Source organism: Pseudophryne corroboree, chromosome 4, assembly GCF_028390025.1.
Source record: "Pseudophryne corroboree isolate aPseCor3 chromosome 4, aPseCor3.hap2, whole genome shotgun sequence".
NCBI lineage: Eukaryota > Metazoa > Chordata > Amphibia > Anura > Myobatrachidae > Pseudophryne > Pseudophryne corroboree.
The window spans coordinates 589370889-589384591 of record NC_086447.1 but is presented as its reverse complement, the minus strand read 5'-3'; the positions used below and the strand labels follow the sequence as shown (position 1 = coordinate 589384591).

Below are 13703 nucleotides of genomic sequence, written 5' to 3'. Positions count from 1 at the left end.
ATGTTTTCACGTTTATGATAAACTGGAAACATAGTAAAAAGATTATAAACACATTGCCTATAAATCCAAAAATGATCATGGAAAAGTGGGTAGGGCTTGCATTAGCAGACCCATAAAGAAACCATCACACACACTTTTTACCTTTAACAAAACATAACCAAGTCCAATGAGGGCAACAGTAAAGGAATATGAAATGTCGGGTATAGGTTTGATTAAATAATGTTATGAAGACACAAATTCTTACTTGTTGTCACTGACCTAGGTTGGGGGTTTTGTGAACTCGGGGGTTCTTCCGATGGTAAGGAAGAGGAACCACAGTTGGGTCGAATATAGGTCTTCCTCATACAGGACTCTGACAGTAAGGCTTGATGAAATTATTGAAGAACTTTATTGCAGGAAAAGGACAACACAATGTCACATAACAGAGAAGGAACGTATGGAGAAATGTCCAGGAAGTACTTGTGAGTGATGGTAAAAGATACTGGTGACTGAAGAACTTATGAGTGATGATTTTAGAGACACTGATAATTTGAAGAACTTGAGAGCGGTGGTTAAAGACACTGATGATTTGAAGAACTTGAGAGCGGTGGTTAAAGACACTGGTGATTTGAAGAACTTGAGAGTGGTGGTTAAAGACACTGATGATTTGAAGAACTTGAGAGCGGTGGTTAAAGACACTGGTGATTTGAAGAACTTGAGAGTGGTGGTTAAAGACACTGGTGATTTGAAGAACTTGAGAGCGGTGGTTAAAGACACTGGTGATTTGAAGAACTTGAGAGCGGTGGTTAAAAACACTGGTGATTTGAAGAACTTGAGAGCGGTGGTTAAAGACACTGGTGATTTGAAGAACTTGACAGCAAGGGTTAAAGACACTGATGATTTGTATAACTTGAGAGCGATGGTTAAAGACACTGAGGACTTGAATAACTTGAGAGCGAGGGTTAAAGGATGCTGAGGATTTGTATAACTTGAGAGCGGTGTTTAAAGGCACTGGTAACTTGCAAAACTTGAGAGTGGAGTTTAACCTGCAGCCCACGCTGACTCCAAGAAGCACTGGTGACTGGAGCGCAGTGGAACCCAGCCGCGACTGGGAACGCTGGAAGCTGTGCAACAACTGACACCTGGAAATGCCGGAGACACTGGGATATTACTGCAGAGAGATCCGCCGAGAACAGGAGCACTGGCATCCACTTCAGGGGAAAAGACGATACTCAAGCGCCGAGGCTCTGCCCGGCGTCTGACTTTGAATCTTCTGCCTCCGCAGGATTGGTGGAACAGTCTTATGACGTCACCAGTTCCCCGCCCACGTGATGCCGGGTGTCATGGCAGCGCCCCTGCCCCGGGGAACCGCCGGGAGCCGCGCCAGCCAGACGCCGGACCCCGTGGACCACCGAAGGCGGAGGCCGCAACACCGACCAGCAGGCACGCAGGGGTAAGCGCCGGTGAACGCCGGCTCTGGCGTGTGACAGTACCCCCTTGTCCAGGAGTGGCCCACGGACACTTTCCAGGTTTTGTTGGATGTCTGGAATGGAAAATCCGCACCAGTTGGGGAGCCATAACTTCAGTAGCCTTAACCCAGCTCCTCTCCTTGGGGTCAAAACCTTTCCACTCCACCAAATACTGTAGATTCTTGTGGAGGTAACGAGAGTCAAGAATAGCTTTAATTTCAAAGTCCGTTCCAGCTTCAGTCTCTGCAGAGGTTGGCCTCAGGGATTTTGAATGGAACCGGTTTAAAATAAGGGGGCGAAGGAGAGAGACATGGAAGGAATTTGGTATCCGGAGGTGGGAAGGCAATCCCAATTTGCAGACAACCGGGTTCAGGACTTGTAACACGGGGTAAGGACCAATAAACCTCGGAGCAAACTTCATTGTGGGTACCCTTAACCGAAGATTGCGAGTAGAGAGCCATACCCTGTCACCAACCTTGTACTGGGGAGCTGCTCGTCGCTTTCTATCCGCAAAGAACTTATAGCGGCTGGAGACTATCTTGAGGTTAGCATGAACTTGACTCCAAATTTGACTGAAGTGCCGGAGAGTAGAGGCTGCAACAGGAACATCCTCCGGAGGACAAATGGGCAATTCTGGAACTTGAGGATGGAATCCGTAATTAATGAAAAATGGGGATTCACCAGTCGAAGAGTGGTACAGATGATTATGGGCAAACTCGGCCCATGGCAACAGTTCCACCCAGTCGTCTTGCGAGGGAGAGAGATAAACACGGAGAAAAGTCTCCAAATCTTGATTGACACGTTCAGTCTGCCCATTGGTTTGTGGATGTTAAGCGGATGAAAACTTGAGTTTTATTTGTAAGGCCGTACAGAGAGCTCTCCAGAATCTTGCAGTGAATAGTACCCATACATACAAAAGGAGAGAAAGAAAGCTCTTGTGTGGGCGCACTCTTGAAAAAAAGAAGAAATCAAAAGAAATTCTTCGGATATGAGTTGAAAAATATAAAAACAAATATTTATTGAATAATTAATTAAAAATTATTAATATCCCACTGTGATCAAAACGTTTTTTGTAATTAGTTGATGAATATTTTATTTTTATATTTATCTTTTTAGAAAAAATAAGGATAATAAGCAAAAGGAAGGGAAATGTTCTGGTCTCGGTAATCACACAAAATGAATTAGAAAGGTTACAGACACTTGATAGTCTAGCAGCCGTTTCTCCTGACCAGCACAGAAATTCTGTGTTACTGAAAACAGGGAGATCCAATATTATGTCTTTGAAAGACCACTGAGGGGGTCAATGTCGGACAAATTACTGATCACCGGGTATACCTAGGTCACAAATTTAACGACATATCTTAGACATTTTAGAGCATATTGAAAAGATTGCCGTAATAGGCAAAGGAGACAAAGGGTAAAACGAGATGATTAAAAAATGAAAAGGAAAGGCAAAAATGGGTGTGTGGGAGGGGACAGAGGGGGAGGGAACGGGGGGGAGGGAAGTGAAAAAGTGGTGATCCTGCTGCTGGTGTCCACCCTTCAGATGAAGGGGAATAGTGTCCTTCTCTACAACACCAGGTATTCCCAAAAAGTCTCCTTTCAGGTACTGACCTGGCCCAACGCTGCTTAGCTTCCAAGATCGGACGAGATCGGGCATCAACAGCGTGGTATGATAGTAGAGAGGCTATCTACCAATGAGAGTGCACCTATATAGGAAAGGTAGGTAAGAATATAGGAAAGAAATACAGTCTGAAAAATGTGTGGATCTGCTTTCCACGTTAGGCGAGGTGACTCATCTGCCAATTGGCCAGTGATACACCCTGGATCGTGGATGAGAGTCCACTGAAAAGGGCTGGGCCAGTGAAGAATGTCAGAGAGGAATGCGAGAGAATAGAATTTCTTTTGATTTCTTCTTTTTTTCAAGAGTGCGCCCACACAAGAGCTTTCTTTCTCTCCTTTTGTATGTACATATACCTCCTAGCTCTGGGCGCACCGCCAATAAGGACTATAATTGAAAAGTTGTTTTCTTTTCCAATACTTGTCCATTTTGGCTTCTCTCTATCCTATTATAAATTACACTGGTGCCAGGTCTTTCTTTCCCTTGGTAGTGAATAGTACCCCCCGGTCAGAGACAATCTCCTGAGGTAACCCGTGCAGGCGGAAATGTTCTCGGATAAATAACAAGGCCAACTTGGGAGCTGATGGTAACCCGGTCAGAGGTACAAAATGCGCCATTTTAGAGAAACGGTCAATAATTACCCAGACAGTATTATGACCCTTGGAGAGAGGCAATTCGGTGACAAAGTCCATAGAGATATGAGTACATGGCCTCCTAGGAATGGACAGTGGATGCAACAACCCTGCAGGCGGCAGATGAAGAATTTTGTGCTGAGCACACTGAGGACATGAGCTGACATAATCTTGAATATACTTCTTCATAGTGTCCCACCAGTAAGATCTTCGTAGAAACTCCCACATCTTTTGAACTCCAGGGTGACGGGAAAACTTGGAAATATGAGCCCACTGCAACAACCTCGGTCGAAATTTAGCTGGCACAGACATTCTCCCAGGAGGAGGGTCCAGAGCGGTGGGAGCCGCTGGCATAGAAACTGGATTGAGAATCAAAGCCCTCTCAACAGAATTCTCCTCATCCGAAGCCGTTAAGGAACGGGATAAAGCATCAGCCTTGGTGTTAAAAGTCCCAGCCCGGTACTTAATAACAAACGAGAATCGAGTAAAAAAGAACGCCCATCTAGCTTGACGGGGATTCAAGCACTGGGCCGTCTTGAGGTACAGCAAATTCTTGTGATCAGTGAAAATTGTAATTAGGTGTTTAGCACCTTCCAAAAGATATCTCCATTCCTCTAAGGCAGATTTTATTGGCAAAAGCTCCTTATCTCCAATGTTGTAATTCCGTTCAGCAGGAGAGAACTTGCGAGAATGGAAACCACATGGATGTAACTTCCCGTCTGGAGCGTACTGTGAAAGCACGGCACCTATGCCTACCGTGGAAGCATCAACCTCCAAAAAGAATGGTTTAGAAAAATGTGGTTGTTGAAGTACTGGAGCGGACACAAAGGCCGCCTTCAACTGAATGAACGCTGCTACAGCTTCAGAGGACCAATGACTTGGGTCAGAACCCTTCTTGGTTAGCGCTGTGATATGTGCCACAATGGTAGAGAATCCCTTTATGAACTTCCGGTAATAGTTTGCGAAACCCAGAAATCGTTGTACCGCTTTCAAGGAAAGAGGCTGAGCCCAGTCCCGAATGGCAGTGAGTTTCTCTGGATCCATACGAAGCTCCGTGCCCGAAATTATGTAACCCAGAAATGGAATGGAAGGGACCTCAAAGGTGCATTTGGAAATCTTACCATAAAGATGGTTCTCTCGCAATCGAAGAAGTACCTCCTTGACCTGCATTCTGTGCTCTGTGAGATTCTTAGAAAATATCAGAATGTCATCCAAATATACCACTACACTTAGGTATAGCATATCCCGAAAGACTTCATTAATGAATCCCTGGAAGACAGCTGGGGCGTTGCTGAGGCCAAATGGTATTACCAGATACTCGTAATGCCCGTCCCTGGTATTGAAGGCCGTCTTCCATTCATCCCCCTGTCGGATACGTATCAAATTATAAGCTCCCCTTAGATCGAGCTTGGTGAAAACTCGGGCTCCTTGAACTCTATCAAAAAGCTCCGTGATGAGTGGCAAAGGATACTTATTCTTAATGGTGACATCATTTAGACCACGATAGTCAATACACGGTCTCAGCCCTCCGTCCTTCTTCTTCACAAAAAAGAAACCCGCCGGGGAGGTATAGGGACGGATGAATCCTTTCTGCAGATTAGACTTGATATAGTCCGACATAGCTTGGGTCTCGGGTAATGATAGGGGATAAGTGCGACCCGAGGTGGCATTTTCCCCGGAATGAGCTCAGTGGAGTAGTCCCAGGGTCTATGCGGTGGTAACTGGTCAGCCACCTGTTCCGAGAATACGTCTGAAAACTCCCGATAGGCCTCCGGAATGAGCCCTTCATCTGACTTGGAAGATACACGGAGTGGGTAGACAGGAGTGAGACAATTGGAATGACAAAATGGACTCCAAGATGTTATTTGCATCGAACTCCAGTCGACATTATTATTATTATTATTATTACATTTTATTTATAAGGCGCCACATGTGTTTCGCAGCGCCGTACAAAGGACAGTACAGGGGACAAAACATTGCATTACAGTAAATAAATAACAGAAATAGAGTACAGGTAACAGAGCACCACACATTCTCAAGACATAGTACAGCTAAGATGTAAGTATTGAGGGAGTGATCATCGTACTACTAGAGGCTGGTGGTCATAGATGGAGATGAGCCTTTACTAGCAGGATAAAAATGGTCATTGAGTAGGGGAGAGCTGTGAGTGAAATGTGTTGAGACGAGGGCTTAGATAACAAGAGGAAAGAGGGCCCTGCTCTGAAGAGCTAACAATCTATTGGGGAGGGGCGACAGACAGATGACAAGAGGTGCAGGCAAGCGGGAGGTAGCCTGATGGCAGTATGCAAGCAAAGCTGAGATGTTCACGGCATGAGGCAGGGGGTGGAGGCGCGGCTTCAGCTCTGGGTTATGCATTAGAAGGGTACGCTTTGATGAATAGGTGGGTTTTTAGAGCCCGTTTGAAGCTTTGCAAGTTTGGGGGGAGTCTAATGGAGCGGGGGAGTGCGTTCCACTGAAGGGGTGCAGCACGTGCAAAATCCTGAACTCGTGCATGGGAAGCAGTTACCAGGGCGGTGGAGAGGCGATGGTCATTAGTCGACCGTAGGGAGCGGGAGGGAGTATGAAGGGAAAGGAGGTTGGAGATGTGGGGAGCAGTGGAATTAGAGATGGCCTTGTATGTGAGGGTGAGGAGTTTGAAGAGGATTCTGTAGGGGAATGGGAGCCAGTGTAGATTTTGTTGAAGGGGAGTGGCAGATGTGGTGCGGCGGGAGAGGAAGATAAGCCTAGCTGCGGAGTTCAGGACAGATTGGAGGGGAGCAAGATGGGAGCAAGCGAGGCCAGTGAGGAGGACATTGCAGTAATCAAGTCGTGAGATGACCAGTGAGTGGATGATGAGTTTAGTTGCACTCTGGGAGAGATATGGCCTGATACGAGCAATGTTGCGTAGCTGGAAACGACAGGATTGTGCCAGAGCTTGGATGTGGGGTGCAAAGGAGAGGGAGGAGTCAAGAGTGACGCCCAGGCAGCGGAGTTGGGGAACGGGGGAGATGGTGGTGTTGTCAACAATGATGGAGATATTGGTCGGGGGTGTTGCTCTGGATGGGGGGAAGATGATGAGTTCCGTTTTGTCCATGTTGAGCTTTAGAGAGCGTTCAGACATCCAGGAGGAGATTGCAGAGAGGCAGCTGGAAACCTGAGAGAGGACAGAGGGGGACAGATCAGGAGATGAGAGGTAGAGTTGTGTGTCATCAGCATAGAGGTGGTATTGAAGGCCAAATGAGTTAATGAGCGCACCCAGGGAAGAGGTATACAGGGAGAACAGAAGGGGTCCAAGGACAGAACCCTGAGGGACACCAACAGGAAGGATGGAAGGGTGTGAGGTGGTGCTTGAGGCAGACACAGAGAAGGAGCGGTTAGTGAGGTAAGAAGAAAACCAGTCAAGGACAGTGCTAGAGAGGCCAGCGTTTTGGAGTGTGTCGAGGAGGAGAGGATGATCTACGGTGTCAAAGGCAGCAGAGAGGTCCAGAAGGATGAGCAGAGAGAAGTGGCCCCTGGATTTGGCTGAAAGCAGGTCATTGGTGACTTTCACCAGGGCAGTCTCAGTTGAGTGGAGTGGGCGAAAGCCAGATTGTAGTGGATCGAGGATGGAGTTTTCAGAGAGGTAGCTTGTGAGACGGCTGTAGACTAGTCGTTCAAGTAATTTGGAGGCGAAAGGGAGAAGAGAGATGGGGCGGCAGTTAGTGGGTGATGAGGGGTCGAGGTTGGGTTTTTTGAGAATAGGTGAGACCAGAGCATGTTTGAATGGTGAGGGGAAGATGCCGGTGGAGAGGGACAGGTTAAAGAGGTGAGCAACGTGGGAGCAGGCAGTGGGGGAGAGGGAGCGGAGAAGACGGGAGGGGAGGGGGTCCAGGGGGCAGGTGGTGGGGATAAGATGAGGGAGTGGACTTTCTTTTCTGAAGTCGGATGGAAGGAGGACAGGGTGGAATAGATGGAGGGGAGGGATAGAGGGGGCAGGGGGTTAGCAGAGGGGTGACGGCGGGAGATGTCGTGTCGGATATCCTCAATTTTGGAGATGAAGAAGGAGGCAAAGTCAGTGGCAGTGAGGGAGGATGGGAGGGGAGGAGGAGGGGGGCGAAGGAGAGTGTTGAAAGTTTCAAAGAGACGGCGTGGACAGGAGGACTGAGAAGAGATGAGTGCTTGGAAAAAGGATTGCTTGGCGAGGGAAAGAGCAGAGCTGTAGGAGGAGAGAATAAACTTGAAATGGAGGAAGTCCGGCAGAGAGTGAGATTTCCTCCAGGAGCGTTCAGCGGAGCGTGAGCATTTTTGTAAGAAACGTGTTAGTTTGGTGTGCCAGGGTTGGGGTTTGGAGCGGCGGAGGGGGACAGAGGAGAGGGGGGCCACAGAGTCGAGAGCAGCGGTTAGGGAAGAGTTATAGAAGGTGAGGGTTGTGAAGTTTAAGCCAAGGAAGGCCAAGAACCAGATCGTGGGGCATCTCCCGAATCACTAAGAACTCCAGGTGTTCTTGATGCAGAGCTCCCACTTGCAGCTTGATTGGTTCTGTACAACTTGAAATCAGACCGTTAGAAATTTGGGTACCATTAATAGCAGTCAACGTAATAGGTCGTTCGACCGACCGTAACTGAAAACCCAGATCCTGAGCACATGAAAGGGAAATAAAATTCCCTGCAGCCCCTGAGTCCCATAGGGCCTTAACGGGCTTGACTATTGACCCAGAAAACAGAGACACGGAGAGTAAACAGTCCACTGACGGAGAAGATTTAGAAGAAACCCCTAGCTCGACTCCTCCGGAACAAGCTAGGACTGCCCGTTTCCCGGGCGAGACTTGCAAAACTTAAGAAAATGATCAGCGGCTCCACAGTAGAGGCAGAGACCACCCTCACGACGACGCTGACGTTCTTCTGGAGACAGCCGGGATCGATTAATCTTCATGGGCTCGTCAGGACTCGGAATAACCGTTTGCTTGGACGGAAAAGATCGGACCCTTGATCGATCTGACCGTCTACGTTCGCCACCTCGTTCCTGCATGCAAAGATCCACCTTTACACAGAGCGAGATCAACTGTTCTAGGGAATCAGGCAAATCTCTAGTGATCAACTCGTCCTTTAGACGATCGGAGAGTCCGTTCCAAAAGGCAGCCCGGAGGGCATCATTATTCCAGCGCAGTTCTGATGCTATGGTCTGAAAGTTAATCACATACTGTCCCACTGAACGAGAGCCTTGTCGGACACGGAGCACGTCTGCAGATGCAGCGGTCGTCCTGCCAGGCTCATCAAAGATCCTCCGGAATGACGTAATAAAATTGTTGTAACTGGAAACCAGTGGATCAGATCGCTCCCAACGGAGACACCCAATCCAACGCTGAACCCTCGAGCAAAGAAATAATGTATGCCACCTTGGAGAGTTCCGTAGGGAAGTTATATGAATGGAGTTAAAAATGTACCTCGCACTGATTAAGAAAACCACGGCAACTCTTTGGATTCCCATTATAGCGAGAAGGAGTAGGGAGCTGAAGGCGTGATCTGGTTCTGGAGAGGGATGGAACATTACTAGCGCCAGCCACTGGAGCGGGTACTGGAACTGAGACCGGCACTACTGAAGCCAGAGAAGCCTGAATTTGATCCAGCCGGCCAGATAATTCCTGAAGATAATGCATCACCTGGCCCTGTGCTGCTTCCTGACTTTGAACTCGGAAAAACAAGTCCTGGATGGTACTTGCCTCTGGGCTCCGATCCCCCGGGACCATGAGGCCTGAGTATACTGTCACTGACCTAGGTTGGGGGTGTTGTGAACTCGGGGGTTCTTCCGATGGTAAGGAAGAGGAACCACAGTTGGGTCGGAACAGGGATGGCCTGATATAGGTCTTCCTCATACAGGACTCTGACAGTAAGGCTTGATGAAATTATTGAAGAACTTTATTGCAGGAAAAGGACAACACAATGCCACATAACAGAGAAGGAACGTATGGAGAAATGTCCAGGAAGTACTTGTGAGTGATGGTAAAAGATACTGGTGACTGAAGAACTTATGAGTGATGATTTTAGAGACACTGATAATTTGAAGAACTTGAGAGCGGTGGTTAAATACACTGATGATTTGAAGAACTTGAGAGCGGTGGTTAAAGACACTGATGATTTGAAGAACTTGAGAGCGGTGGTTAAAGACACTGGTGATTTGAAGAACTTGAGAGTGGTGGTTAAAGACACTGATGATTTGAAGAACTTGAGAGCGGTGGTTAAAGACACTGGTGATTTGAAGAACTTGAGAGCGGTGGTTAAAGACACTGGTGATTTGAAGAACTTGAGAGCGGTGGTTAAAGACACTGGTGATTTGAAGAACTTGAGAGCTGTGGTTAAAGACACTGGTGATTTGAAGAACTTGACAGCAGGGGTTAAAGACACTGATGATTTGTATAACTTGAGAGCGATGGTTAAAGACACTGAGGACTTGTATAACTTGAGAGCAAGGGTTAAAGGACGCTGAGGATTTGTATAACTTGAGAGCGGTGTTTAAAGGCACTGGTAACTTGCAAAACTTGAGAGCGGAGTTTAACCTGCAGCCCACGCTGACTCCAAGAAGCACTGGTGACTGGAGTGCAGTGGAACCCAACCGCAGCTGGGAACGCTGGAAGCTGTGCAACAACTGACACCTGGAAATGCCGGAGACACTGGGATATTACTGCAGAGAGATCCGCCGAGAACAGGAGCACTGGCATCCACTTCAGGGGAAAAGATGATACTCAGGCGCCGAGGCTCTGCCCGGCGTCTGACTTTGAATCTTCCGCCTCCGCAGGATTGGCGGAACAGTCTGATGACGTCACCAGTTCCCCGCCCACGTGATACCGGGTGTCATGGCGGCGCCCCTGCCCCGGGGAACCGCCGGGAGCCGCGCCAGCCAGACGCCGGAGCCCGTGGACCACCGAAGGCGGAGGCCGCAACACCGACCAGCAGGCACGCAGGGGTAAGCGTGGTGAACGCCGCCTCTGGCGTGTGACACTTGTTCAAAGATCCTCATCATTAATCATGCCATAATATGCATTTACAACTTTGCAAATATTTCAGAGTATGGCTTGGTGTGGGATAGTGTACAGGTTGTGATTGTTGCTACACTTTAACTGTTAACCAGTGCTTGTTGTAAACAAACCCTCTTGTTTGATATAGAATGCCCTTTGTATAAAAAATTGAGACCAGAAATAATTATGTTCAGATGGTCTTTTCTTTTGGATGCTGTCGCTAAACTGTGGTGGTTATCAGTTAAATAATAGATGTGCTTTTATATTTGTAGTTAGATTCCTTAAAAAGTTCTAACATAGATCTATCTCCACAGCAGACCAACGTAAATAATCTATATGTTGCAGCAACTGTTAGTGGGAATTTAATGTCATTTCAATTATTATACTTTATAAAGTTCCAACATATTAAGCAGTGCTGCACACTGAGGGAAATAGCATGAAACAGAAGGTAAAAATTACCCTGTCCAAATTAGTTTACAATCTAAAAGTATTGGGGGACAATTAGTACATATGATATCACTAACAATTAGCTAGTGAATAGGAAAGTGTGTGTGTGTGTGTGTGTGTGTGTGTGTGTGTGTGTGTGTGTGTGTGTGTGTCTCTAATGTAGGATAGAAACATTAAACTCAGTATAGCATAGGACGCCAAGCCTATTAGGACGCTGCAGTGACTAGTATATGAAGTGGCTAGTTATCAAGTGGCAGCTCAAAACAACAGCAGTGTTATACCTGTATGTCATTAGTTACATCTTCAACTGATATTCAAAATTGACTCCTGTCTCTCCTTCTCGTCAACAGGTAATTATTGCAGACCATTGCTCCTTTTTTAGTAAAGATCTACTTGGTAATTATTGCAGACCATTGCTCCTTTTTTAGTAAAGATCTAATTGGTAATTATTGCAGACGATTGCTCCTTTTTTAGTAAAGATCTACTTGGTAATTATTGCAGACCATTGCTCTTTTTTTAGTAAAGATCTACTTGGTAATTATTGCAGACCATTGCTCCTTTTTAGTAAAGATCTACTTGGTAATTATTTAATTATTGCAGACCATTGCTCCTTTTTTAGTAAAGATCTACTTGGTAATTATTGCAGACCATTGCTCCTTTTTTAGTAAAGATCCACTGGGTAATTATTGCTGACCATTGCTCCTTTTTTAGTAAAGATCTAATTGGTAATTATTGCAGACCATTGCTCCTTTTTTAGTAAAGATCTACTTGGTAATTATTGCAGACCATTGCTCATTACATTGCATGTTTAGAAAATTGTTATAAGTGGATTAATATCTGTAGTGTGCAAAAACTTATAGTGATTGACTGGGGTTTACAAACCTCACATTTGGTAGTTGATTAACACCTTTTGGTGGGAGGGTTGCTTTGTGGGGGAGGGGGTAGTAATCAGAAAGGACATGTGTTTGTAGACTCATTTACTCAGTATAGCATAGGATGCCAGGCCTATTAGGACGCTGCAGTGCCTAGTTTATGAAGTGGCTAGTTATCAAGTGGCAGCTCAAAACAACAGCAGTGTTATACCTGTATGTCATTAGTTACATCTTCAACTGATATTCAAAATTTACTCCTGTCTCTCCTTCTCGTCAACAGGTAATTATTGCAGACCATTGCTCCTTTTTTAGTAAAGATCTACTTGGTAATTATTGCAGACCATTGCTCCTTTTTTAGTAAAGATCTAATTGGTAATTATTGCAGACGATTGCTCCTTTTTTAGTAAAGATCTACTTGGTAATTATTGCAGACCATTGCTCATTACATTGCATGTTTAGAAAATTGTTATAAGTGGATTAATATCTGTAGTGTGCAAAAACTTATAGTGATTGACTGGGGTTTACAAACCTCACATTTGGTAGTTGATTAACACCTTTTGGTGGGAGGGTTGCTTTGTGGGGGAGGGGGTAGTAATCAGAAAGGACATGTGTTTGTAGACTCATTTACTCAGTATAGCATAGGACGCCAGGCCTATTAGGACGCTGCAGTGCCTAGTTTATGAAGTGGCTAGTTATCAAGTGGCAGCTCAAAACAACAGCAGTGTTATACCTGTGTTAAACCGAAGGAAAACAGAAGGTAAACAAACTTACAAATTAACAGAAGGACTGCATTACAACCAAAAAACACTGGAACTTTATGTGGCCTCTCCTCGCCTCAAATATGACAACACCAAGACCAGGCTTACCACCTCTCTGGCTGAGAACATCAAGTCTGCCCCTGGGCCTAACCATCAAGATGAACAGGGAACTGTGGGGGCACAGCACCAGGAACAGGCTCAGCAGGGACATCCCCATTGCTTCTGAGTATGCACCCCACCATGTGTTCAGACCCTCCGGCGTGGCCCGCCCCACTGGGTGCAGGGTGCTCTGTTTCTGGACTTCCCTTTTGATTTATGGTTTCCATCACCTGTGTTGAACTAGTTAAATGATAAGAAAGCTGTTTCTTCACAGGTGATGGCAGTAATGGATTGGGAGGGAGGTCCGGAGACGGAGCATTTTGTGCCTGGTGGGGCGGGTCATGTTGGAGGGTATGTGTGTTTTTCCTGTAATGTTTACCTCCACTGATTGCACACCTTTCCATTGTGCCCTACATGCAGGGTACATCATACTACTACATAAGCATCAGTCTTCCCATATATGAACTTGGCCCTTTTATGGCTCACCTCCCACAGTGTAACCTTCAAAGTGCGCCCAACATGGCTGCCCCATATGGTACACTTGTGGATGGGATGAAAAATACATAGGCCTGATGGTTTTGATGGAACCCTACTCTGAACTGTAGGACTCTGAAATCACCCCCATTTTGTGTCATCTCTTCTAGGGGTGGACTATTCCACCCTAGGTAATCCTACGCTGAGCGCCCAAGATGGCTGCCACACCTGGTACCTTGTGAGGGTGGAATACACAACCCTTGGAAGTTATTACCCAAAATGCCTACACCAATCCTGCATTATGCTTTCTGTGTGCTTAAGGTTTTCTTTTATGTCTGTGTTGCTTGTCTATTGTTGTATT

At 46.4% G+C, this 13703-nt stretch overlaps 1 protein-coding gene and 1 pseudogene across 4 annotated transcripts in view; both read right to left on the bottom strand.

Annotated features, from left to right (window-relative positions):
• PACRG (parkin coregulated) overlaps positions 1–13703 on the bottom strand; it is a 1062802-nt gene that overhangs the window by 602760 nt on the left and 446339 nt on the right. The window lies entirely within an intron of this gene.
• On the bottom strand, positions 3015–3132 carry LOC134912924 (5S ribosomal RNA; annotated as a pseudogene).